This window comes from Serinus canaria, chromosome Z (genome assembly GCF_022539315.1).
Source record: "Serinus canaria isolate serCan28SL12 chromosome Z, serCan2020, whole genome shotgun sequence".
NCBI lineage: Eukaryota > Metazoa > Chordata > Aves > Passeriformes > Fringillidae > Serinus > Serinus canaria.
The window spans coordinates 11,272,780-11,297,141 of record NC_066343.1 but is presented as its reverse complement, the minus strand read 5'-3'; the positions used below and the strand labels follow the sequence as shown (position 1 = coordinate 11,297,141).

Genomic DNA, 24,362 nt, shown 5'->3' with positions numbered 1-24,362 from the left:
AGTCAAATGTTGAGGCTTTTAGAGCTATGGGGAAAGAGAAAATAAATTTTATGTGGGGCTTAACAGGTTTCAAATCCTTGTGTGGAAGTCTGAGATGCTGAGACCTGGTAGCAGCAATATTAGCACATTTCTGAGAAGAGAAATGTGCAGGTGCAGGTTTCCCCTCCTAGAAAAATCCTGAAATGAAAAATAGGATTTGTTACAGAAATCACAACATTTTGTGGCTTTCCTCTTGTAAAATGTCAGGAAACTTTCAAAGATCTAAAAGGCAGTAGAAAGACCATTTCAAAAAAGAAAAATAAATATTTAACCCTACCTCATCATATTGAGGTATTGGTGGTTTCCAAACCACTATAAAAAGAATGTATGTTAAAAATACATAAAAATAGAGATGTGTGCTAATATAATGCATGTCACAATCTATGCAGATAAGAAATTTAAAAAACAGAGGAAAAGTGGAACTGAGTTCTGTTCATATATCAACGGAATTAGATTTCACAAAGCAGACTTATCAATAATTTTCACTTTCATGGAAGGGACAACAGGAAACTTGCCCCTAAAATCTTTGGAGCTTTCATGTGATTTAATTTTGGGGGTTTTATTTGTCTACAGAAATGGAGGTTAACAGAGTTCTAGTTATACAAAGACATTTCTGATTAATATGTATTGATGTTTGAAAGACAACCATTAACATTCCAAACTTGTTAGCACACTTACAGATATTTGGACTTTATGTCATAATCCTGAAGATGTTTATTTACTCACACAGCTCTGTTACTAGAAACATTTATATTTGAATTCTGAAAGTTCAATCATGTGAATGCTTAATATTTGCAGAAGCTGGATCTTGAGCAATGACTATGGGCTGATTAAACAAACCCCAAACTCCAACAATTTTAACTTATTTGAATCCTAAACCCTCAGATATGACTCCTACAATAACTCTGGACTCCAGAATACCAGGTCTGATTTTCACAGCTCAATGAGTTCAACATTTATGAAAACCAGGAGGTGTAAAAATTCATTATTTATTTGGATTTTGATTATTCCTTAAGGCCAAACATGACATACAAGCTTTTATTCCCTGGTTCTTCAGTAAAGTACATTTAGAGCTACAAAGTGAAGGAAGAGACTAGGAAATGAAAAAAGTGCTCCAAAATAAAATGGTTTCAGTAATTTACTACTACTGAACTTTAAATGTCTTCTCTAAGCTATTGAAGCATGAACAAATCTTACCTAATATTAGAAATATTCTGTTCTCTATTACAATTTTTCTTACCGGTTATAAACACAAAAGTGTTTTGGATTAGCAGACATTACCAACCCAAAATCTGCATAGTGGTCCAAAATGATCTCTCTCCCTATTTCACTGCTGGGCTTGTACATTATGGACCAGAGGAATCTGAGGAGTTGATCAAAGCAGCGTTAATCATTCAAAAATCCATTTTGATTCTGAATTCAATTACCTAGTGCAAAAAAGAGGATTGGAAGATTTATATTATATGAGGAGTAATCTATATGACATTTTTGAGCCCTGTGAAAATTAAAGTCTGACTGTTTCTTGGATTCTTTTTAAAACACTGCCTTTTATGTAACTTTTTTTGGAGAATAAATAAGGTAGAACTAACATTAGCTCTGATTTAGATTCCTGTATGAGGGAAGTCAATGGAGGAAATATAAAATGAGAGAGACCATGGTAAAGAATATAATCTGCACTATCTCTGCAAGATAAGAAGGATAATAGAAGTCATCATATGGTCATTTCTAGAATGAATTTTACTCACAGAAACTTAACAGAAATCTCAGTAGGTCAGGAAAATCAGGGGTTGAATTGCTAGTAAGTGAAAAGTCTCATCAGTGAGCAGGGGGAATGGAGTGAAAAGTTAACCCATAAGAAAATAAAGACTGATAATCAATAATTCTGCCAGCATATCATTTGTGCTCCTGGAATTGCTAAACAATATTCAGGTCAGCATTTTGCCGCAAACAATCCTACCAAATCCTACCAAAAAGGAGACCTTATTTGTAATGGATCATTCTCTGCATCCAGGAGAAATAATTGTACTGACACTGTTTTTATTCATGCAAATGATCACAGTTTATCTCACATCAAAAAGTGTTTCTTGTTTCTCTGGAAAATGGTCTGACTGAAAATACAGTTTGGTCTTTATTTTCTTGTGGGAACTTAATCTTCAATTCAAAGTTCTGGGGCAGACATTAAATGATCCCAGGAGGTTTCTTTTTGAGGTGTGGAATTGTACAAAAGTACACTCACAGCAGCGAGGTGGATTCCAACAAATTGCTTACAGTAGAATTGTTATAAAAAGGAAAAGAAAAACCCCACAGAGTCAATCAATCCATGCAAGGGATGCCATCATTCATTTACATTTGTTCTCTGAGCTGCAAACCCTCCCTTGAAATAACATTTCTGTGTAGTGCTCTAGCATTCCTGGTGGGATTCCACAAGCATCTATCTCCAAGGCAGGTATTTACCTACACTCTGGTCATGAGAAAAGACTGAAATCTGCTTTTAATGCACGTCAAATTTCATTGACATGTTGATTTGTAAAAGAAGCTGAATGAACAAAGGGAGCTTGGGCTGACCTGCTGAGATGGGGACTTCTGCCGTGCAGAAGTACAAAATATTTTCACTAAATTTGGGCACTGAATGCTTCAGCTGTCCCTGGGCTTTTGCCATTCTCAGAGTCAGAGTCAGTGAGAAAAAAACCCTTACAATGGGTCCTCATACCAATTTCGTTAGACAAGGCTTTTATTTAGGGGAAGCATCATCACTCGTTGTTTTAAAGCAGCATCTTGTTTCAATGGCAGGGATTTCTGGGTTGCCTGCTTTTCAATTGGTTTCTTTTCTGTATATTACCAACACTTGGGTAAAATCAGCAAGTTTAGCTGTTTCACTTGAGCCCCCTAGAAACACAAGAGCTGCCAGCTGCCTCTTCAGGTGCCTGAGCTCCTGCCCGCGCTCAGGGCAGCAAAAGCAGGCTGTTCCCAGCTCGGGAGCGGAGCCCTGTTCCCGCAGGAGGCTCTGGGCAGCCCCTTCCCCGCTGTGCACGCAGCCCTTCTCCTGCCCGCCCACAACGCTCTTGGCACAGCAGAGCACAAGCTGGCCGGCTCTGGGCTCAGCACAGCCCATGCTGTGCAGCCACGGCCCAGAGAGATGGGAAGGCTCCCCTGGCCCTGCTCTCGCTTGCCTGCCTTTCTGACTGCCTCTGAGGCAGGGCTGCGCTTCCTCGCTTGTGGGGAGAGCAGAGCCGCACCCAGCGTGCAGGCACCGCCTGACAGCGCTGCGGCCACAGCGACGCTCCCGCCTCTGAGTCTCATCCCCTCTCTGCTGCTGCTGCTCCCTTTGCTTTTAGGCACAGCCAAAGCTCCCTGCTGGGCCACGCTGCTCTCTGCTTCTGCCCTCTCCCTGTTCCTGTGTAGGGATGGAGCATTGCTGTGCTTGCAGGAAGCTCTTTGTGAAACCTCCGGCATTGCAAGCTCCTTTGCCCTCGGTGGATGCTTGCCATGGAAACCCTCAGGGCTGGCTTCAGAGCATCCTCAAGTTGGTTCTTTTCCACCCCAGGCTTCTTTTCCCTTTTTGCGTGCTCAGCACGACCTTTAACTGCACGGCACTGTGCAGCTGGAGCAGCGGCACAGGGAGCTTTGCAGCCTGAGCTGCCCTTGTTCCTCTGTGTCCGTGCACGGAAGGCAGCGTGGAGGAGAGGGGCAGCAGGGCCCTGCGTGTGCCCGGGCTCAGGTTTTGCACCGCATCAGCTCCGGGGAGAGGCGGGTCAAGCGAAAACCCAAAGTGTTTATTAAGGGAAAGCAAAGGGAAGGGGGGAGCTGGGAGGTAAAGAGGGGATGGGCAGGGCCTGAGGGCTGCAGGGAGGGAGCTGCCAAGAGGGAGAGAGATGGCAGGAGCTCCTGGAGCTTCTGACAGGCTCAGCTCTGATCAGCGACAGCTGTGCCTGGAGCTCCACAGGGTTCATCCTGCTCCTCAGGTGCTTCCATCCTTAATGGGAACTGGGAATCCCCAAAGGATGCCGGTGCATCTGATCCAGCAGACGAACGAAGTTCTGCAGATCTTGTTTCGAATGTCTGCTGAATCAGTAGGCTAAAGCACCATGGGCTCTCGTCTTCCCTTAGGGCTTGAAGTGCTGGAAGAGAGAGGAACGGAAGCATTGTCAGAGGCCAGATTGAGGGAATCCAAGGAAAGCCTACTGCCAGGGCCACCCCAGACAGCTCTTGCCAAGGCCAGGAGAGAGCGGCAGACAAAGGCTTGGGCCGGACAGTGCTGGCCACGGATGCTGCGCAGCTGCAGGGCCGGGATGTGCAGCTGCCCACGATTGTCCTCGCTGCCACATGGCTGCCCTGACTCACCCTCAGTGAGGACCTGGAGCTCCTCCTTCTGCCCGATCATGAGCACTCCGGACAGCCCTGGCAAGACAGAGCCCGTGGCGGCCCCAGGCGGCACAGCTGCCCGACACGGGCGCTGCCAGCTCTGTGGCCGCACGCCCTCCTGGCCGGGCAGGCCCCTGCCGCCTGCTGCCGCCCCAGGGCACGGCTGCGGAAGGGCGGCGGCAGCGCCGAGGGCGGGGGCGGCTCCGGCGGCCCGGGCGGGGCTCCGGATGTCGGGGCAGCGGCCGGGCCGGGGACAGGGAGGGGCGCCGGGCTGGTGGCTCACTGATGATCCTGACGGCCGCCCGTCGCACAGGCCTCTGTGGACTCTGCAGGTACGGCAGTGCCCAGCGCAGGTGCTCGGCCGCTCGGCTCTCGTCCTGCAGCAGCTGCGGGGAGCACCGGCAGGGGAGGCTCGGCGCGGCCTCTGCCCCTGGCCGGCCGCTCCCTGAGCCCATCACCGGCCGAGCCGACCCGCACGGCCCGAGGCAGGGAGCAGGGTGGGGATCGCAGGCTGAAGGCCCTGGCGGGGAGCCGGGCAGGGGCGCCGTTTCCAACCCCCTGCACTGAGCACTTGGGACAGGGCTCGGGCTGCCGGGCTTTCCTTACCAGGTGCTCGGCGAACTTCATCCGCCTCTTTGTCCCCAGCAGCTCCTCGAGGTCCCTCCTCCTCAGGAAGCATGCTGCACAAAGCAGGGCTTCACCAGAGGCCTGCAGAGCAGCACAGAGCTGCAGTTGGCACCAGAGCCTGGGCCACTGGATCCATGTCCCTGTGCCATGGCCAGGGCAGGCTGGAGCCTGCCAGGCGCTGGGGCAGGAGGTGGCTGAGCCCCCTACAAGGTGTGCGGCAGCATGGCACAAAACCTCACCTTGGCCACATGTGGGTTGTCATCATGCCAGCGCAAGAAAAGAGGGAGCAGGCTCTGGCTGACAATGTTTGTGAGAGGATTTTCCTTCTCTTCCACTACCCGCTCCATCACCTGGCAGAAGAGCTGGATGGAGAGCAGCTGCACATGGCTGTTGTCCTGGAAGGAAAGGAAAAGTCCTAAGCACCAACTACCCCAGGCCCACTGGGACAAATGCCCAATTCTGCAGAGAGCACAGAGTTTCCAGGCAGTGTCCAGTGCCCTTGGCAGGGGGCACAGAGCCTTACACTCTCAAAGTGTGGCAGAAGGGGCTCAGCCAGCTTCAGGGCGGTGTCGCTGGGTAGCATGAGGTCTTTGTCCTGGAGCATGTGTGTGAGTACACAGAGGCTCATGCAGGCCATCTCTGTGTCTGGGTCAGCCAGCTGCTCCACCAGGTGTGGATACAGGCCACGTATTCCTCCGTCCTGGGTGCAAGAGGAGGCCGTGCTGTGAAGCCGTGAAGGGCCGCAGCACCCACAGCTGGTTGGGCCACTGGGGCAGCGGAAGCGGGAGGCAGGAGAGCTGGGAGCAGCTGCCTCTGCTGCCAAAGGCCAGCCAGGCCCAGAGGTGGGCAATGCCCAGCCCCGCGCTGCCAGCGGGGCTTCAGCCGCTGCCCCCTTCTCACCAGCGAGGGCTCCTGGCTGAGCACCACGAGGCCGCTGAGCGCCAGGCGCAGCCTGTCCCTGCACTGGCTGGGCAGGAGCCTGGATAGCAGCAGCAGGGCACTGGGGCCGTATTTGCTCAAGTCCAGGCACGGCAGGAGCTGAAAGGCACAGGAGGGCAGTGTCAGGGGAGCCGGCTGGCAGGAGCCCGCAGCCGCACAGGGCCGGGCCCAGGCGGCAGCAGCAGCGGGCTCGGGCAGCGTCCCAGGCGGCTGCGGCTACGAGAGGCCTCAGAGCTGGGAGGCAGCTCAGGCAGGCAGTGCTGGCCATCAGGCTCACCTCCACAAAGAAGGCCAGGGCAGGCAGATGCCAGCGTGGCTGCTTCCCGAGCAGCAGGCTGAGCAGGTGCGAGGCCATGAAGGGACACAAGGGGGTCAAGGCACGGCACATCTCCCTGTCAGGGGAAAAAGGCACCAAGGCCCTGAGCCAGCGGGCAAACCTGTCCAGAGAGTGACTGGCAGAGGGTTGATCTTTCCCCAGCACTCTTCAAGGGCACATGGGCCCCTTGGGAGGCGGCTGCTCCTGGGCTTCCTCCTCTCTCAGCCTTTTCCTGTCTGCTCGGCCCTCCCTCGATGACAAGGCCCTCTCGCTTACAAGCCCAGGGACTGTGTGGGGCACTGTGGGCACAGGGCACAACTGCTGGCGGTGGTGGCAGGAGTAGGGGATCTCACCTGGCCAGCAGAGCTGCTGCATCGTGCTGGGTGTCGGCACAGAGCAGCTTCTCCCAGACCTGCTTGTGCTCCAGAGCCACCAGCTTCTTCTCAAAGCCCAGTGTGGAGACCAGAGCCTTCATGGTCTGCGCTGCAATCCTGTGTGTGGAGCAAAGGCCAGGTCACTCTCGGAGTTGGCCCTGGCCACGAGGGCGTGGGAAGGACAGGGAGACTGGCACCTGCTGGGCTTGCTGGGAAGGCCGTGTTCCTCCTGGCACGCTCTCCAGAAGCTCCGGGTCCCAACCTCCCCTGGCATCCGCTCTGTGCTGGTGACAATTTGCCAGAGCAGAGCCACAAAGAGTTGGGCAGAATGTAGGAGAATGGCAAAATGCCACTCTGACATGGGGGCGATCCTCCAGAGCACCAGAGTTGCCTGCAAGAGACAAAGCAGCCCGAGGCAGCGCTCAGTGCCAGGGTGTCCCTGAGGCAGGGCTCGAGGGCAGAGGCTGGGGGAGCAGCTGGCCTGCTGCCCCTGAGCCTGCCCCTAAGCCGGCTTTCAGCCCAGGCAGGGAGCTGCAGGCTGGGGAGAGCATGGAGAGCTGCTGCAGAGGCGACCTGGAGGGCCAGCAAAGGCCAGCTCCAGAAACTCACAGCCAGGGCAAAGATGGCCTCGTTGTCCCCGCGGCAGTAGAAGCTGCCGTACGCTGGCTGCTCCTCTATGGCGGAGAGCAGCACGGGAAGCACCTCCTCCACGGCCACCTCTGACGTGCCGATGGCTCTCCACATCAGAGCGGCGGCTCTGTGGGGCAGAGCTGTGTGTCAGCACCGTGCCCCATGCTGGGGCTGGGTGACAGAGCCCCGGTGCCCTGAGGGGCCGGGAGGGAGCATGGCTGCAGGCTCCGGAAAGAGAGGGGCCCGAGGCTCCCGCAGCTCTCCGCCTGTCTGGCAGACTCTGTGGTACAGACTGTACAGGGCCAGGGGCCGTACTGGCCGCTGGGCACGGAGCTCTCAAGGCAGTTGTGCCCCGTACCTGTTACACGTGGGGGCACAGCATAGGAGACTCATCACCACGTGGGCAGGGCTTTGCTCAGCCAGGCTCAGAATCTCCATCTGCAGCCTGGCGTCCATGGTGGCAGAGGACGTGAGCCTCTGCAGAAGGTCACCGACCATGGCTAGCACCTGGAGGAGGCGGCATGGGGAAGACTTGGAGTGCTGTCCTAGGGAAAAACATGGCCAGCTTCCCCCAAGAAGTGCTTGCCTTCCCAACCCACTGGGAGGGCCTCAAAGGCAGAGGGGCCCCAGCAGACATAGCTTGAGGGGCCACGTTATGCTGGGAGGCCCTCAGCCCTGGCCCCAGGCTGCTCACCTGCTGTGGAGAAGCAGCGCCCTTCTGGAAGAACTCCAGAGCAGGTGCAGGAGTCCCGGTCAGCGCTGGCATTGCCTCTGTGGCTGGCATGCCCTGAGCCTGGGTGGCTGTGGCAGCCATGCCCTCAGTCAGGGCCATGTCAGCCTCCGCCCCGCCCTCGGCCATGGCCTGCTCAGAGGCTGCTGCGGGCACAGCGTCCTCTGAGCTGGCAGCAGCCTCTGTCCGCCGCTGGCCGGGCCCGGAGTCGGGCTGGGCCCTGCTCTTGGTGGCGGTGCTGCCAGTCTTTCTGCGCCGAAGGCGCAGGATTCTCCGCAGTGCCTGCAGCAGAAGGAAGGGCGAAAAGAGAGGGACGTTCCATGCTCTGCTCCAGGCGCGGGGCATGGCCGAGCAGTGCCAGCAGGCCCGGCCCAATTGGGAATGGCCACAGGTACCTTCGCTGCTCTGCGGAAGCAGCCACGGGCGGGCTCCTGCTCTCCAGTCTGGTCCTTGGCTGGGTCTGGCCGAGAGGGAGCACAGACAGAGCTGAGGTGTTGCTGGAGAGGCCGGAGAACACAACCCAGCCCTGCGCTCTCCAGGCAGGGACAGCGACCCAGATCCCCAAGGGATTGATCACAGCCATTGGTGGGGAAGCCCCAGCCCTGTCCCATCCTGTCGGTGGCCACGTGCACTGGGATGGGATGGGATGGGATGGGATGGGATGGGATGGGATGGGATGGGATGGGATGGGATGGGATGGGATGGGATGGGATGGGATGGGATGGGATGGGATGGGAAGGAATCGGATGGAATGGGACGGGACGGGGCCAGGCCAGCTTCAGGCACATGCCCTGCGGCCCAGCTCTGCCACTCACCGTCCTGCAGTGGCTGTAACTGCTCTGGCTCTGCAGGGCTCTGCTGCACTGGGGCAGCTGCAGGGCCATTCTTCCCCCGAAGCCCCTTGAAGAGGCGGAGCACTCTGCCCGCCATCCCGCTCTCTGACCTCGAGGGCACCTTCGAGACAGATGCCCCGTCAAAGGTCCGAGTCAGCGAGTGCCGCAGTCCTGCCTTGCAGGCACCTGCGACAGAGGAGCTTCGGGAAGACTGCAGGACAGCAAGTCCCGTGCTCTGTTCTGGAGAGCTCCTGCCACAATGACAGGAGGCTCCTGGTGAAAGATGGAAGTCACCAAGTCCCACGGCCTGGCCAAGAGGGCACCGGGTGCAGGGATTGGAGATGCCTCTGAATGCTCTGAGTCACCGAGTCCTGAGGTCTGGCTGTGAGGCCAGCCTCAGGAGGAACGCCTCGGAAATGCTTCGGGTAGGCAAGGAACGAGCCGGCTGTGCGGGGTCTCCTCACAGCACTGCTCTGTCCCGTCCTCTCCCGTCGCTAGCACCGAGCGCTCTGGCGTGGCCACGGCACCGCCAGCACCTATGTCAGCGCGTGTCACAAAGGGCTGCTCCAACACCCCATCCCACTTGGTTCCTTGCCCCTGCTGCAGCATGTCACAAAGGGCCCTTGGCCACGCTGCCACCTCCCCACCCAAGGTCCCCCGGTGGGATGGAATCCAATGGCCCGGGTCTCTGACGCAGCCCTGGACACACCAAGCCCGGCCAAGTGCTCAGGGAAGGGCTCTCCCCGGTGCCCGGTCCGCAAAGCCCAGCTGGGTGCCGGCCCTGGAGCAGAGCAGCTTCCAGCAAGCGAGAGACAAACACATCTTGCCAAGAGTTCAAACACGCCAGAGAGAGAAGACAGCATTAATGTGTGCATAAAGGCCTTTGAAATCACAGCTCTCCGAGAGGCATTTGGGGCTCTCAGCTGGACAGAGATGATCCAGCTCTGTCCTGTGCTCAAAGGGGGAGAACACACCCTGCGCTGGTGCTTGGCTTGGTCTCCTCAGGCCCAGGCAGATGCCAAAGCTGCTCTTCACAGCCTTCTCCCTTCCCATGCCCCTCTGCCAAGTGCAAGGGGCCTCAAGGACTGAAAGGGAGCACAGGGAGTTATAGAGTCTGTGTGAAAATATCCACCATCTTCCTCACAATCATCATTGGGGACCCTGTCAAAAATCTGACTCTTTAGGAGAGATTTACACGCCAAGGGCCCTGTTATGCATTCGAACGAGGCCAGATTTTGAGAAGGTAAAAGCCTCTCCTTTATTAAAACAAACTACAGAGGACGGGGAGTTTGAGATAAGCCCAAACTCCCACGCAACAACGCAAAGATTAGAAAGTGACCCAAACATGCTGGGTTCTCCCCCAAAATGTAGGCCCCTTCAGAGGGAGAATAAAAACCCCAAACCCCACCAAAACCTTCATTTTATAACCCATCTCTGGTCCAGGATTGGTGGCTTTTGGATCCATACGTTTATTGGTCGTTTTCCGGTAATCTCATTAGTCCTTATGGATATTCATTCTGGACCAATCATTTTCTCGAGGCACCGAATGATTGGTCACATCCCCTGTCCAATCAACCCCTTCGAACATCGCCCCCACCAAACCCTGGACCTTCCCTCCCCAGGACCCACAACAAACACCCATCAACTCACCCCAAAACAACAATTCCCAACTCAGCCCAAATTCAACACAAATTGAACCCATTTATAACAACTCCCCCCTCTAAAACTTTGGCCTTTAGCCCACATCCACATGTTCAACAATTTCTTAATTTGTTTCTTCTTCAGCGGTGTATAGTTGTCTCAATTTCTGGTATTGCTTGTACATCTCAGTGGCTGACTTGCCAGTCTCGGAGTCTTGGCTGTTTCTACTCCATGCTCTCGTAGTAGCAGCTTTCTTTCAATGAACCTGGTTCATAAAACCCATGTCTCATCTTTCCTTCAGTCAGTCTCCTTTCTCAACAGATCCATTTTTCTTTCATAGGGCATTCCCCCATTACCTTCTGTTGGAAATTCTCTCTGGTTTCCTATAGCCAATACGTTTTTCCCTCTTCTATACAGGTTGTTAACGACAAAAATTGATACAATTGGGGGGGCTGGGATTCGTGTGGGTTCTAAGGACAGCAGTCCAAGGATCTCCTGCATACAGAGGATGGTGGCATTTCTCCAACAGCAGTGAGGGTTTGGCACAGGCTCCTCTCCCAGCCATGTCTCCCCTCCACAGAGGATCAGCGACTCTGTGGTAAGAATATAACCTGATCCGGCCTTGGCTCCCACTTTCCTTCTTTCTTTCTGTGAGATTCTTCCCAGTTCCTGCTGCAGGAGTCTACCTTCCCTTTTGCATCAACCTGTTTCTTCCATCTTTTAGGCCAGATTGTTAGATGCGTGGGAGAATGCTCTATCTTTTCCTGGATCTCAGGATCGGTATTAAAAAATACCAGAGATTAAAACACTTCTTTGACAACTCATAGAATTTCACCCCCCCATAAATAGGGTGAAAAAATACAAACTTTCAATTAGGTATTTTACAATAAATCTAACAAAGTTCCATTGTAACTCATAACTTATGTGTCTTCTCATGGTGTTTCTCATGTCTTCTTCCTTGGAATCAGCTTAGTGTTGCTCAGCTGAGGTCGGATATTGTCCCTCGGGTGCTGAAACTGGCCCTTTCACTCGGGTGACATGTGTCCATCCTCCTTGCTGTGTTCCAATAGCTGTTTCTGTGATCAATAAAACTCAGAATGGACCTTCCCACTTTGGGATTAACGGTTGTTCTCTCCAGGTCATGATTAATACACAGTCACCAGGTTGGAATTGGTGGATTTTGAAATCAATGGGAGTAGTTGGAGGAAGATATCCCTTATTTCTTAATTCTTCTGAAGTGCAGGTTAAAGTCTTTCTATATTTTCTCACACCGCTCTCTCTTTCTTCGTATGTTCCAGCATTTCCTGAAGTAGTTAAGAATGTAAAACAAACATCATTTCATTTGGTGAAACTCCTATATCTGCCTTTGCTTTAGCCCTTATTCTCATGAGTGCCAGAGGGAGACATTTCAAGCAATTCATCATTGTTTCCTCTGTTAATTTTGTAAGAGCTCTCTTGAGAGTCTGATTCATTCTTTCTACCCTCCCAGAACTTTGGGGTCTCCATGGAGTGTGAAATTTCCAGATGATATTTAGGGCATTCTTTAGTGGTTGTAATATCTTAGCTGTAAAATGAGGACCTCTATCAGAGTCAATAGTATGAATTATTCCATATCAGGGTAGGATTTATTCTAATAAAATTTTGCTTGCAGTCTCTGCAGTTGCTTTCGTTGTTGGATATGCCTCCACCCAATGAGTTAGATGGTCTGTTATTAGTAGTGAATACTTATACCTCTGTACCTGTGGTCATTCCGTACAGTCTGTTTGTATACATTGAAATGATCTTTTTGCTAACTCTCCTCCCCCTGGAGGTAATTTTCTCCTTACTTTTCTATTTATCTTCTGGCATATCATACATTCTCTGGTTATTATTTTGGCAATTTCCCATACTCCAATGCATACATAAATTCTCCTAAGCACAAAGCTTGAGTGCCTCAATGGGTTGAGACATGTAGGTCCTCTAATATCTTCCTAGTTAATGCTTTGTTTAATACTTGTCTACCCTCTGGCATCCTCCATTCTCCTTTTTCATTTTGGTCAACAACAGTCCTTTTAATAGTGCATCAATCTCACAGCACAGTGCAGAGCAATTCACAGGGAGCTTTCCTTTTCCCACAACTGTCATTGTGTGTCCATCTACTATGGCATATCCTGATACTCTTTTCCCATCAACTACTCGTGATGAACAATCTCTAAAAAGTAGTTCTCCCTCAGGCAAAGGTTGTTCTAATAGATCCTCTCTGACTTTTATCTGTAGATCTATAGTTTCCAGACAGTGATGTTGCCATTCTTCCTTTGGTTCTCCATATAAGAACTGCGCAGGCTTCTGAATTCTTGTTGGAGCTAATTCTATATTTTCACTGTTGTTTAAAATCACTTCATACTGTCAAAGTCTACTGTCTGAAATCCACTGACCTGCTCTTTTCCTTAGGATACTCTTCAGATCATGGGGAGGATAGACTTTGATTTTGTTACCTACTGTTAAGTTGTTACCTTCTTCTAGGAGAGCTACAGCTGCAGCTACCCCTTGGAGACAAGCAGGCCAACCTCTGACAGCCGGCTCTCATAATTTGGAGATGTAGGCAATGGGCTTCCGCACTCCACACCATTCTTGTACATCGACACCAGAAGCTCGTCCTTCTTCTACCTTAACAAACAGTTCCAACAGTCTATTCCAATCCGGTAAACTTAACACTGGGGCATTTGCTAATTTTTCCTTTAATTCTTCCAGCTGCTTCTCATCATCTTCCCTCCAATTTATAGGCTCAACTTCAACCAATTTCTTATCTGGGAATTTAACTAATTTTGTGTTTCCATCTATCCATACTTTACATATCCTATTAATCCAAGTCATTTCCTTACATCCATTATTCTTTTAGGTGCTGGTAAGGACAGTATGCCCTGAACTCCACCAGCATCTAATTTCTTGTATCCTTTCCCAGTTATGTGACCCAGATATTTTACTTCTGGTTCAACAAATTGTAATTTCTATTTGGATACTTTTAAGCCTTTTTACCCCAGGAAGTTCAGTAGATTAACCGTTTTTGTTGTACTTCCTCTTTTCGTTCCCCAGCAATTAATAAATCATCTATATACAGTAGAATCTGGGAATTGCTTTCAGCTGCAAATTGTTTTATGATTTCTTCTAGAGTTTGGCCAAACAAATTTGGTGACTCTGTGAATCCCTGAGGTAACCTTGTCCACTGCAGCTGTTGTTGCCTCCCAGTTTCCTCATCCTCCCATTCCAATGCAAACCATTTTCTACTTTCTTTTTCAAGTGGGCAGGACCAAAAAGCATCTTTCAGATCTATAACACTAAACCATGCATGTTGTGATGGTACTTTACTGAACAAATTGTATGCCTTGGCTACCACTGGGTATCGGGTGATGGTTTGCTTATTGACTTCTCGGAGGTCTTGGACTAACCAATGTGTACCATCTGGTTTCTTTATAGGTAATATAGGAGAGTTAGAGTGGGGACAGACATGGTTCTAGAATCCCTTCTTCAATCAGGTTTTTAATGACAGGAGTCAGTCCTTGTTTCCCTTCCATAGAAATTGGGGATTGTTTAATTCTTATTGGAAGAAAGGTCAGGTTTCATTTGAACTTCTGTAGGTGGAAAGTTTAACAGTCCATGACCTCCCTCTTCTGCCCACAACTTCGGGTTTACTCCCTTTTCATCTTGTGGCCTCAAAACCATCATCTTGTCTACCATATGTTTTCCCTCAGGTACTTCTCCTGTCTTTAGTTGCACCTCTAAATCCCGGCCTAGAAGGTTAGAATCTAATTCTGGCAAGTCTAGCAGGTCTGCACAGCCTTCTTTGAAACTTCCTTTTATAGGCACTTCTTCAATGATGGGTACTTCAAAGGGGCTCCTTTCAGCCCCTCGAACTTTTCATCTTCTGTTCCTTAGTTTGCATCCTTTAGGGATTTTTGAAACACTTGAACCATCTGCCCCAGTGTCAACTAGAAATTCAATTTCTTCGCTCTGAGGGCCAATTTCTAAGTTGACCAGAAGCTCCTTTAGATGACCAATATCATCCCTCGGAGCACAGAGCCCCTGACACCCCTAGTCATCTCCTGTTTACCTCCTTCCAAGGGCATCCTGTTCTTCTGCGATGGCTTCAACTATTCTTCTTTTTCTACAAAAATTCCTGCTGTGTCCCTTTTCTCCACAAGAAAACCAAATTATATCAGCCCAAGGTGGTCTTCCTTCCACCCCAGATGTTCTGCTATCTCTTTTTGGCTCTTCCTTTCTACTTGGTTGTTCTTTGAATTCACCTCGTCGAGGCCCTGCCTACTCGCCTTTTCTCGCTCCTGTTAATTCACTTCTTCAGAACCCTGTGCTTTCCCTTCCCACTGCTACCATGATTTTTGCTTTGGCCTGGTCTTTTCTTCCTCCCTCCTTAAATATTTTTTTTTGGCTCCCATAATAACTCATTCATTCCTTTTTCTTGCCAGTCATCCAGCTTTTCTAATTTTTTCGGATGTCTACCCGGGCTTTTGTTACAAGTTGAATTTGGACTAGTACTTGTCATTCTCCACTGACTGGATCAACACTAGAATACAATTGAAAATTTCTTTTGAATCTCTCTAAGCAGGCACTAGGTGACTCATCCCGTTCCTGATGGCTGTCAAATGCCAGTTTAGCCTTATTTGTTCTAGGGACGGCTTCTCTTATCGCTCTTCTAATTGGGGTTCTGTATTGTCTCATACTTGCTCTTCCCTCCTCTTGATTCGGGTCCCAGTTGGGTGGATTGAGAGGCATCTTCTCTTCCTCTCTGGGACCACCTTGATTCTCCCTCTCCCAAATTTTCATGCCTGCTGCATGAAACACTTGTATTTCCTCTGAGGAAAAGAGTATTTCTAAAATGGCATTGAATTCTTCCCATGTGTAAATATTGGGTCCTAAAAATTGATCTAGTTGCTGTGAGATGCCTCTGGGATCTTCTAAGAAAGGTTTAATTTCTTTCTTATAATTTCTAACCTCAGAGGAGTTTAATGGGGCATTCACAAAACCAATACCGCCTCTGGCTCGCCCCATAGGCTCTTCCCTTCGAGGAAACAACTTTTCAATTCTCCCACCTTCATCTTGATTTTTCTTTGCTTGGAACCTTGTATTATATTGATGGCTTGCTACATGCTCATCTGGTTCAATTAACTTCTTTTCCTCTAGATTGTTACAACAACAGGCCCTTTTCACTCCCTGACCTTTTCTTTGCAAACATTCCTCCTGCTTTGGACTCTCACTATGTTGGGGTATTGGGGGCAAATAAAAAGGAATGTTCTGTGATGTTCCAGGAATAAGAACAGGGGAAGAGGTACTTTGGGGTATGGGTTGAAGAATGGGGGAAAAGTAAAGAGGGGTATTTTGGAAAGTTTTGGGAGCCAAGACTGGGGTATGGACACTCTGAGCGGTACTAGAGACCGGTGTCTGGGTACTTGAGGAACTGCAGGGAATCTGTGAAACGGAAGGAGTACTAGAATGGGCAGGTTCTGGTATGTTTGGGAAGGGAGGTGATACAGAAGAGGGGATCCCAGGAGCAAGACAGCTTGAATGAAAGGTTGAGGTGATTTTAAAACTCCTGTGGGAGTAGATACTGAAATTGCATCCACTTTGTGAGAGGGTGCCAAGGGGTACAAGGTTGGAGGGGGAGGAGGAAGGTGGTCTCTAGGAGGAGTCGGAGGAGGAGGTAACGGGAGGTAATCTAAGGGATCAGGACGGGGAGGTGAGGGAAGATGGTCTAAAGGATCCCACCTCCTTTCTGGTAGCTTAGTTTCTTCTTTTTCTTCTTCTCTGGATACTTTATATACTTTTCTTTCCTCTTCCTGTTTCTCCCTTTCTAACCAATATTTAGCAGAATTAATCTCTTTCTCACAAGGTTCTACTCGGGTATTACCATATCTATTTCAAGCTGTACATGTCCATCTTTCTTTTGTCCTGTACCAGGGCTAAGAAACAGGTCCTTCAGCAATACTCTCTTTAGGCCAAATTTCTGTACGGTAACTTATAACTTTTATTTTATCTAGATTCTTCATTCCCACATTAGTATCCCAATTTCTTAAAAGGTCACCTAAAGGACCACTAGGAGGTATTTTCTTAAAAGTTTCCTTCCCTTTTCTCTTCCTGCTGGCACTTTTTCCAGTACACTGTCCCATCTTTAACTAGCAGTTACAATTTATTTTTTTTTTAAATTAGGGATAAGTATTAGTTATTATTGATAAAGAGAAAACAAATATTAATTATTATGGAAAATGTAATAATAACGATTACTTTAAAAAGTTCCTTATCGTAAGAGAAAAGACAAAGATGGCACCTTAAAGAAGTGTTTAATGTGGGAAATGAAACAAATAAGGCAGCTTTGGGGGGAAACAAAACAAAAAAAATGGTGACTCAAAGAAGTATTTAGTGTGGGAAGCAACAGAAATATGGCAGTTTCACAAGGGTTTCGGATTAAAAATGTCAGTGTAAATGAACCTTCAAAAGCTAAGAATAGGTCGAAATGTTGAAATTAATTCCAAAAAGAAATACAATATCTCTCCTTTTCAACACAAATTGATCCCCATTTATAACAGCCCTGAGACCTGAGAGCATTGCTAATCTCTTGTTTTCAATGGCGTGTTTCCTACTTGCCACAGTGAGCCCAAGGAGAAGAAGGAGGGGGCACTGTGCCCTTTTTGCAACAATTGCCTTGGAAGCTGTCCTACCTCTGGGCGTGTCTGGATGAGAGGCAGGACAGCTCACTTCTCCTGAGTTTTGGATGTGGTGGCCCAAAGAAGAGCCCTCTTGCTTGTTTGCAACCACCTTGACAGACAAACTGAGATGACAGAAGCCTCTCCACCAGAGAAAAAACCGAGACATGAAATCCCGCTGTGAAAAGGCCTCTCTCACACTTTCCAAGGACTGGGACTGAAACCCCCAAGCCAGGGGGAGGTGTGCAGGGGGGAGCAAAATGGATGTTGCAGGTGTGGGCAGTGGACCACAAAAACAATGGCTCTCGCTTCCTGCTGAGAACACGGACTACCTGTTACATCTGTTCTTTATTGTATCTGTTTCTCCCCCCTCGCAATTTCCAATAGATTTATCATAATAAAAACCTCTGAGTTAGCGAGAGATTTTGAGATCTCCCCGACGTAACAGGCAGATCCTCGGCTGGACGGGAACAAAAGACTTTGTCTCTAGCTTTGGTAGCTATATCTTTCTTTCACTCTCTTTCTCTTCCTTAAACACTCTATCACATTTTGCTGGGTTCATTCAATAAAGGTGCATTTGTTTTGATTATCATTGCAAAGCCCCTTGCCCCGTGTGGGTTCTTTTTCACACCCTGAGATCAATCCACGAACCATCACAAAACCTGTTTGTAAGGACGGTTCATGACAGGGAGCCAAAGGGAGACAGCTCACTGCCTCACTGGGGGCTCCTGGGGAAGCACTTTGCTTGGGAATCAAGCCCCTCTCTTCCAAAGGCATTTCCCCAAATGCCTACATTTCCCAGGGAACACCAACACACACTTAAGAAACCCTGGCAAGGCTGAATTACTTCTGCTCCCTGCAGCCCAGGCACTCCAGCTTGAACTCATCTTCCTTCCCCCGCGTCTGTTTCCCTGTGTCCCTTAAGGCGCACAGCCCCGGGCCCCCTAGAAACACAAGAGCTGCCAGCTGCCTCTTCAGGTGCCTGAGCTCCTGCCCGCGCTCAGGGCAGCAAAAGCAGGCTGTTCCCAGCCCGGGAGCGGAGCCCTGTTCCCGCAGGAGGCTCTGGGCAGCCCCTTCCCCGCTGTGCACGCAGCCCTTCTCCTGCCCGCCCACAACGCTCTTGGCACAGCAGAGCACAAGCTGGCCGGCTCTGGGCTCAGCACAGCCCATGCTGTGCAGCCACGGCCCAGAGAGATGGGAAGGGTTCCCCTGCCCCTGCTCTCGCTTGCCTGCCTTTCTGACTGCCTCTGAGGCAGAGCTGCGCTTCCTCGCTTGTGGGGAGAGCAGAGCCGCACCCAGCGTGCAGGCACTGCCTGACGGCGCTGCGGCCACAGGGACGGTCCCGCCTCTGAGTCTCAGCCCCTCCCTGCTGCTGCTGCTCCCTTTGCTTTTAGGCACAGCCAAAGCTCCCTGCTGGGCCACGCTGCTCTCTGCTTCTGCCCTCTTCCTGTCCCTGGGTAGGGATGGAGCATTGCTGTGCTTTCAGGAAGCTCTTTGTGAAACCCTCCGGCATTGCAAGCTCCTTTGCCCTCGGTGGATGCTTGCCATGGAAACCCTCAGGGCTGGCTTCAGAGCATCCTCAAGTTGGCTCTTGTCCACCCCAGGCTCCTTGTCCCCTTCAGCGTGCTCAGCACGACCTTTAACTGCACGGCCCTGTGCAGCTGGAGCAGCGGCACAGGGAGCTTTGCAGCCTGAGCTGCCCTTGTTCCTCTGTGTCCGTGCACAGAAGGCAGCGTGGAGGAGAGGGGCAGCAGGGCCCTGCGTGTGCCCGGGCTCAGGTTTTGCGCCGCATCAGCTCCGCGGAGAGGCGGGTCAAGCGAAAAGCCAAAGTGTTTATTAAGGGAAAGCAAAGGGAAGGGGGGAGCTGGGAGGTAAAGAGGGGATGGGCAGGGCCTGAGGGCTGCAGGGAGGGAGCTGCCAAGAGGGAGAGAGATGGCAGGAGCTCCTGGAGCTTCTGACAGGCTCAGCTCTGATCAGCGACAGCTGTGCCTGGAGCTCCACCGGGTCCATCCTGCTCCTCAGGTGCTCCCATCCTTAATGGGAACTGGAAATCCCCAAAGGATGCCGGTGCATCTGATCCAGCAGACGAACGAAGTTCTGCAGATCTTCTTTCGAACGTCTGCTGAATCAGTATGCTAAAGCACGATGGGCTCTCGTCTTGCCTTAGGGCTTGAAGTGCTGGGAGAGGAAGAGAGGCACGGTCAGAGGCCAGATTGAGGGAATCGAAGGAAAGCCTCCTGCCAGGGCCATCCCAGCCAGCTCTTGCCAAGGCCAGGAGAGAGCAGCAGACAAGGGCTTGGGCCGGACAGTGCTGGCCACGGATGCTGCACCGCTGCGGGGCCGGGATGTGCAGCTGCCCGCAGAGGTCCTTGCTGCCACGCGGCTGCCCTGGCTCATCCTCAGTGAGGACCTGGAGCTCCTCCTTCTGCCCGGTCATGAGCACTCCGGCCAGCCCTGGCAAGACAGAGCCCGTGGCGGCCAAGGTGGCACAGCTGCCCGACACGGGCGCTGCCAGCCCTGTGGCAGCACGCCCTCCTGGCCGGGCAGGGCTCCTGCCGGCCCCTGCCGCCTGCTGCCGCCCCAGGGCACGGCTGCGGGAGGGCGGCGGCAGCGCCGAGGGCGGGGGCGGCTCCGGCGGCCCGGGCGGGGCTCCGGCTGTCGGGGCAGCGGCCGGGCCGGGGACAGGGAGGGGCGCCGGGCTGGTGGCTCACCGATGATCCTGACGGCCGCCCGTCGCACGGGCCTCTGTGGGCTCTGCAGGTATGGCAGCGCCCAGCGCAGGTGCTCGGCCGCTCGGCTCTCGTCCTGCAGCAGCTGCGGGGAGCGCTGGCAGGGAAGGCTCGGCGCGGGCTCTGCCCCTCGGCCGGCCGCTCCCTGAGCCCATCACCGGCCGAGCCGACCCGCACGGCCCAGGGCAGGGAGCAGGGCGGGGATCGCAGGCTGAAGGCCCTGGCTCGGAGCCGGGCAGGGCCGCCGCTGTCAACCCCCCGCACTGAGCACCTGGGACAGGGCTCAGGTTGCCGGGCTGTCCTTACCAGGTGCTCGGCGAACTTCATCCGCCGCTCTGTCCTCAGCAGCTCCTCGAGGTCCCTCCTCCTCAGGAAGCGTGCCGCACAAAGCAGGGCTTCGCCAGAGGCCTGCAGAGCAGCACAGAGCTGCAGTTGGCACCAGAGCCTGGGCCACTGGACCCGTGTCCCTGTGCCATGGCCAGGGCAGGCTGGAGCCTGCCAGGCGCTGGGGCAGGAGGCGGCCGAGCCCCCTACCAAGGGTGCGGCAGCATCGCACAAAACCTCACCTTGGCCACATGTGGGTTGTCATCGTGCCAGCGCAAGAATAGAGGGAGCAGGCTCTGGCTCACAGTTTTCGTGAGAGGATTTTCCCTCTCTTCCACTACCAGCTCCATCACCTGGCAGAAGAGCTGAATGGAGAGCAGCTGCACGTGCCTGTTGTCCTGGAAGGAAAGGAAAAGTCCTAAACACCAACTATTCCAGTCCCACTAGGGGAAAGCCCAAAACTGCAGAGCGCACAGAGTTTCCAGGCAGCATCCAGTGCCTTTGGCAGGGGGCACAGAGCCTTACACTCTCAAAGTGTGGCAGGAGGGGCTCAGCCAGCTCTAGGGCGGTGACGCTGGGTAGCATGAGGTCTTTGTCCTGGAGCATGTGTGTGAGCACACAGAGGCTCATGCAGACCATCTCTGCGTCTGGGTCAGTCAGCTTCTCCACCAGGTGTGGATACAGGCCACGTATTCCTCCGTCCTGGGTGCAAGAGGAGGCCGTGCTGTGAAGCCGTGAAGGGCCGCAGCACCCACAGCTGGTTGGGCCACTGGGGCAGAGGAAGCGGGAGGCAGGAGAGCTGGGAGCAGCTGCCTCTGCTGCCAAAGGCCAGCCAGGCCCAGAGGTGGGCAATGCCCAGCCCCGCGCTGCCAGCGGGGCTTCAGCCGCTGCCCCCTTCTCACCAGCGAGGGCTCCTGGCTGAGCACCACGAGGCCTCTGAGCGCCAGGCGCAGCCTGTCCCTGCACTGGCTGGGCAGGAGCCTGGATAGCAGCAGCAGGGCACTGGGACCGTATTTGCTCAAGTCCAGGCACGGCAGGAGCTGAAAGGCACAGGAGGGCAGTGTCAGGGGAGCCGGCTGGCAGGAGCCCGCAGCCGCACAGGGCCGGGCCCAGGCTGCAGCAGCAGCGGGCTCGGGCAGCGTCCCAGGCGGCTGCGGCTACGAGAGGCCCCAGAGCTGGGAGGCAGCTCAGGCAGGCAGTGCTGGCCATCAGGCTCACCTCCACAAAGAAGGCCAGGGCAGGCAGATGCCAGCGTGGCTGCTTCCCGAGCAGCAGGCTGAGCAGGTGCGAGGCCATGAAGGGACACAAGGGGGTCAAGGCACGGCACATCTCCCTGTCAGGGGAAAAAGGCACCAAGGCCCTGAGCCAGCGGGCAAACCTGTCCCGGGGTAGACTGGCAGAGGGTTGATCTTTCCCCAGCACTCTGCAAGAGCCCGTGGGCCCCTTTGGAGGCGGCTGCTCCAGGGCTTCCTCCTCTCTCAGCCTTTTCCTGTCTGCTCGGCCCTCCCTCGATGACAAGGCCCTCTCGCTTACAAGCCCAGGGACTGTGTGGGGCACTGCGGGCACAGGGCACAACTGCTGGCGGTGGTGGCAGGAGTAGGGGATCTCACCTGGCCAACAGAGCTGCTGCATAGTTCTGGGTGTCAGCACAGAGCAGCTTCTCCCAGACCCGCTTGTTCTCCAGAGCCACCAGCTTCTTCTCAAAGCCCAGTGTGGAGACCAGAGCCTTCATGGTCTGCGCTGCAATCCTGTGTGTGGAGCAAAGGCTAGGTCACTCTGTATACACTGGCCCTGACCATGAGCGCGTGGGAAGGAAAGGGAGACTGGCACCTGCTGGGGTTTCTGGGAAGGCCGTGTTCCTCCTGGCACGCTCTCCAGAAGCTCCGGGTGCCAAACTCCCCTGGCATCCGCTCTGTGCTGGTGACAATTTGCCAGAGCAGAGCCACAAAGAGTTCGGGAGAATGAAGAAGAATGGCAAAATGCCACTCTGTCATGAGGGCAATCCTCCAGAGCACCAGAGTTGCCTGCAAGAGACAAAGCAGCCTGAGGCAGCGCTCAGTGCCAGGGTGTCCCTGAGGCAGGGCCCAAGGTCAGAGGCAGGGGGAGCAGCCGGCCTGCTGCCCCTGAGCCTGCCCCTAGGCCGGCTTTCAGCCCAGGCAGGGAGCTGCAGGCTGGCGAGAGCATGGAGAGCTGCTGCAGAGGCAACCTGGAGGGCCAGCAAAGGCCAGCTCTAGAAACTCACAGCCAGGGCAAAGACGGCCTCGTTGTCCCCGTGGCAGTAGAAGCTGCCATACGCTGGCTGCTCCTCTATGGCCGAGAGCAGCACGGGAATCACCTCCTCCACGGCCACCTCTGACGTGGCGATGGCTCTCCACATCAGAGCAGCGGCTCTGTGGGGCAGAGCTGTGTGTCAGCACCGTGCCCCATGCTGGGGCTGGGTTACAGAGCCCTGGTGCCCTGAGGGGCAGGAGGGAGCATGGCTGCAGGCTCCGGAAAGAGAGGGGCCTGAGGATCCCAAAGCTCTCCGCCTGTCTGGCAGACCCCGCAGGACAGTACAGGGCCAGGGGCTGTACTGGCCGCTGGGCACCGAGCTCTTGAGTCACTTGTGCCCCGTACCTGTCACACGTGGGGGCACAGCAGAGTAGGCTCATCACCACGTGGGCAGGGTGTTGCTCAGCCAGGCTCACAATCTCCATCTGCAGCCCGGCGTCCACGGTGGCAGAGGACGCGAGCCTCTGCAGAATGTCACCGACCATGGCTAGCACCTGGAGGAGGTGGCATGGGAAAGACTTGGAGTGCTGTCCCAGGGAACAACATGGCCAGCTTTCCCCAAGAAGTGCTTCCCTTCCCACCCCATTTGGAGGGCCTCAAAGGCAGAGGGGCCCCAGCAGACATAGCTTGAGGGGCCACGTTATGCTGGGAGACCCTCAGTCTTGGCCCCAGGCTGCTCACCTGCTGTGGAGAAGCAGCGCCCTTCTGGAAGAACTCCAGAGCAGGTGCAGGAGTCCCGGTCAGCGTGGGCATTGCCTCTGTGGCTGGCATGCCCTGAGCCTGGGTGCCTGTGGCGGCCATGCCCTCAGTCAGGGCCATGTCAGCCTCTGCCCCGCCCTCGTCCATGGCCTGCTCAGAGGCTGCTGCGGGCACAGCGTCCTCTGAGCTGGCAGCAGCCTCTGCCCGCAGCTGGCCGGGCCCAGAGTCGGGCTGGGCCCTGCCCTCGGTGGCGGTGCCACCGGTCTTTCTGCCCCGAAGGCGCAGGATCCTCCGCAGTGCCTGCAGCAGAAGGAAGGGCGGGAAGAGAGGGACGTTCCATGGTCTGCTCCAGGCGCGGGGCATGGCCGAGCAGTGCCAGCAGGCCCGGCCCAGGTGGGAACGGCCACAGGTACCTTCGCTGCTCTGCGGAAGCGGCCACGGGCGGGCTCCTGCTCTCCAGTCTGGTCCTTGGCTGGGTCTGGCAGAGAGGGAGCACAACCAGAACTGAGAGGCCGCAGGAGAGGCCGGAGAACACAGCCCAGCCCTGCGCTCTCCAGGCAGAGACAGTGACTCAGATGCCAAAGGGATTGAGCACGGCCATTGATGGAGCAGCCCCAGCCCTGTCCCATCCTGTCGGTGGCCACGTCCACTGGGATGGGATGGGTTGGGATGGGATGGGATGGGATGGGATGGGATGGGATGGGATGGGATGCAATGGGATGGGATGGGATGGGATGCGATGCAATGGGATGGGATGGGATGGGATGGGATGGGATGGGGCCAGGCCAGCTGCAGGCACCTGCCCTGCGGCCCAGCTCCACCACTCACCGTCCTGCAGTGGCTGTGACAGCTGCGGCTCTGCAGGCTTCTGCTGCACTGGGGCAGATGCTGGGCCATTCTTCCCCCGAAGCCCCTTGAAGAGGCGGAGCACTCTGCCCGCCATCCCGCTGTCTGACCTCGAGGGCACCTTCGAGACAGATGCCCCGTCAAAGGTCCGAGTCAGCGAGCGCCGCAGTCCTGCCTTGCAGGCACCTGCGACAGAGGAGCTTCGGGAAGACTGCAGGACAGCAAGTCCCGTGCTCTGTTCTGGAGAGCTCCTGCCACAATGACAGGAGGATCCTGGTGAAAGATGGAAGTCACCAAGTCCCACGGCCTT

The 24,362-nt window shown here is 53.7% G+C and overlaps 1 protein-coding gene across 1 annotated transcript in view; it reads left to right on the top strand.

Moving 5' to 3' along the window:
- Window positions 1–24,362, top strand: part of LOC115484325 (zinc finger protein 239-like) — an 822,389-nt gene that overhangs the window by 474,506 nt on the left and 323,521 nt on the right. The gene's annotated exons all lie outside the window — the stretch shown is intronic.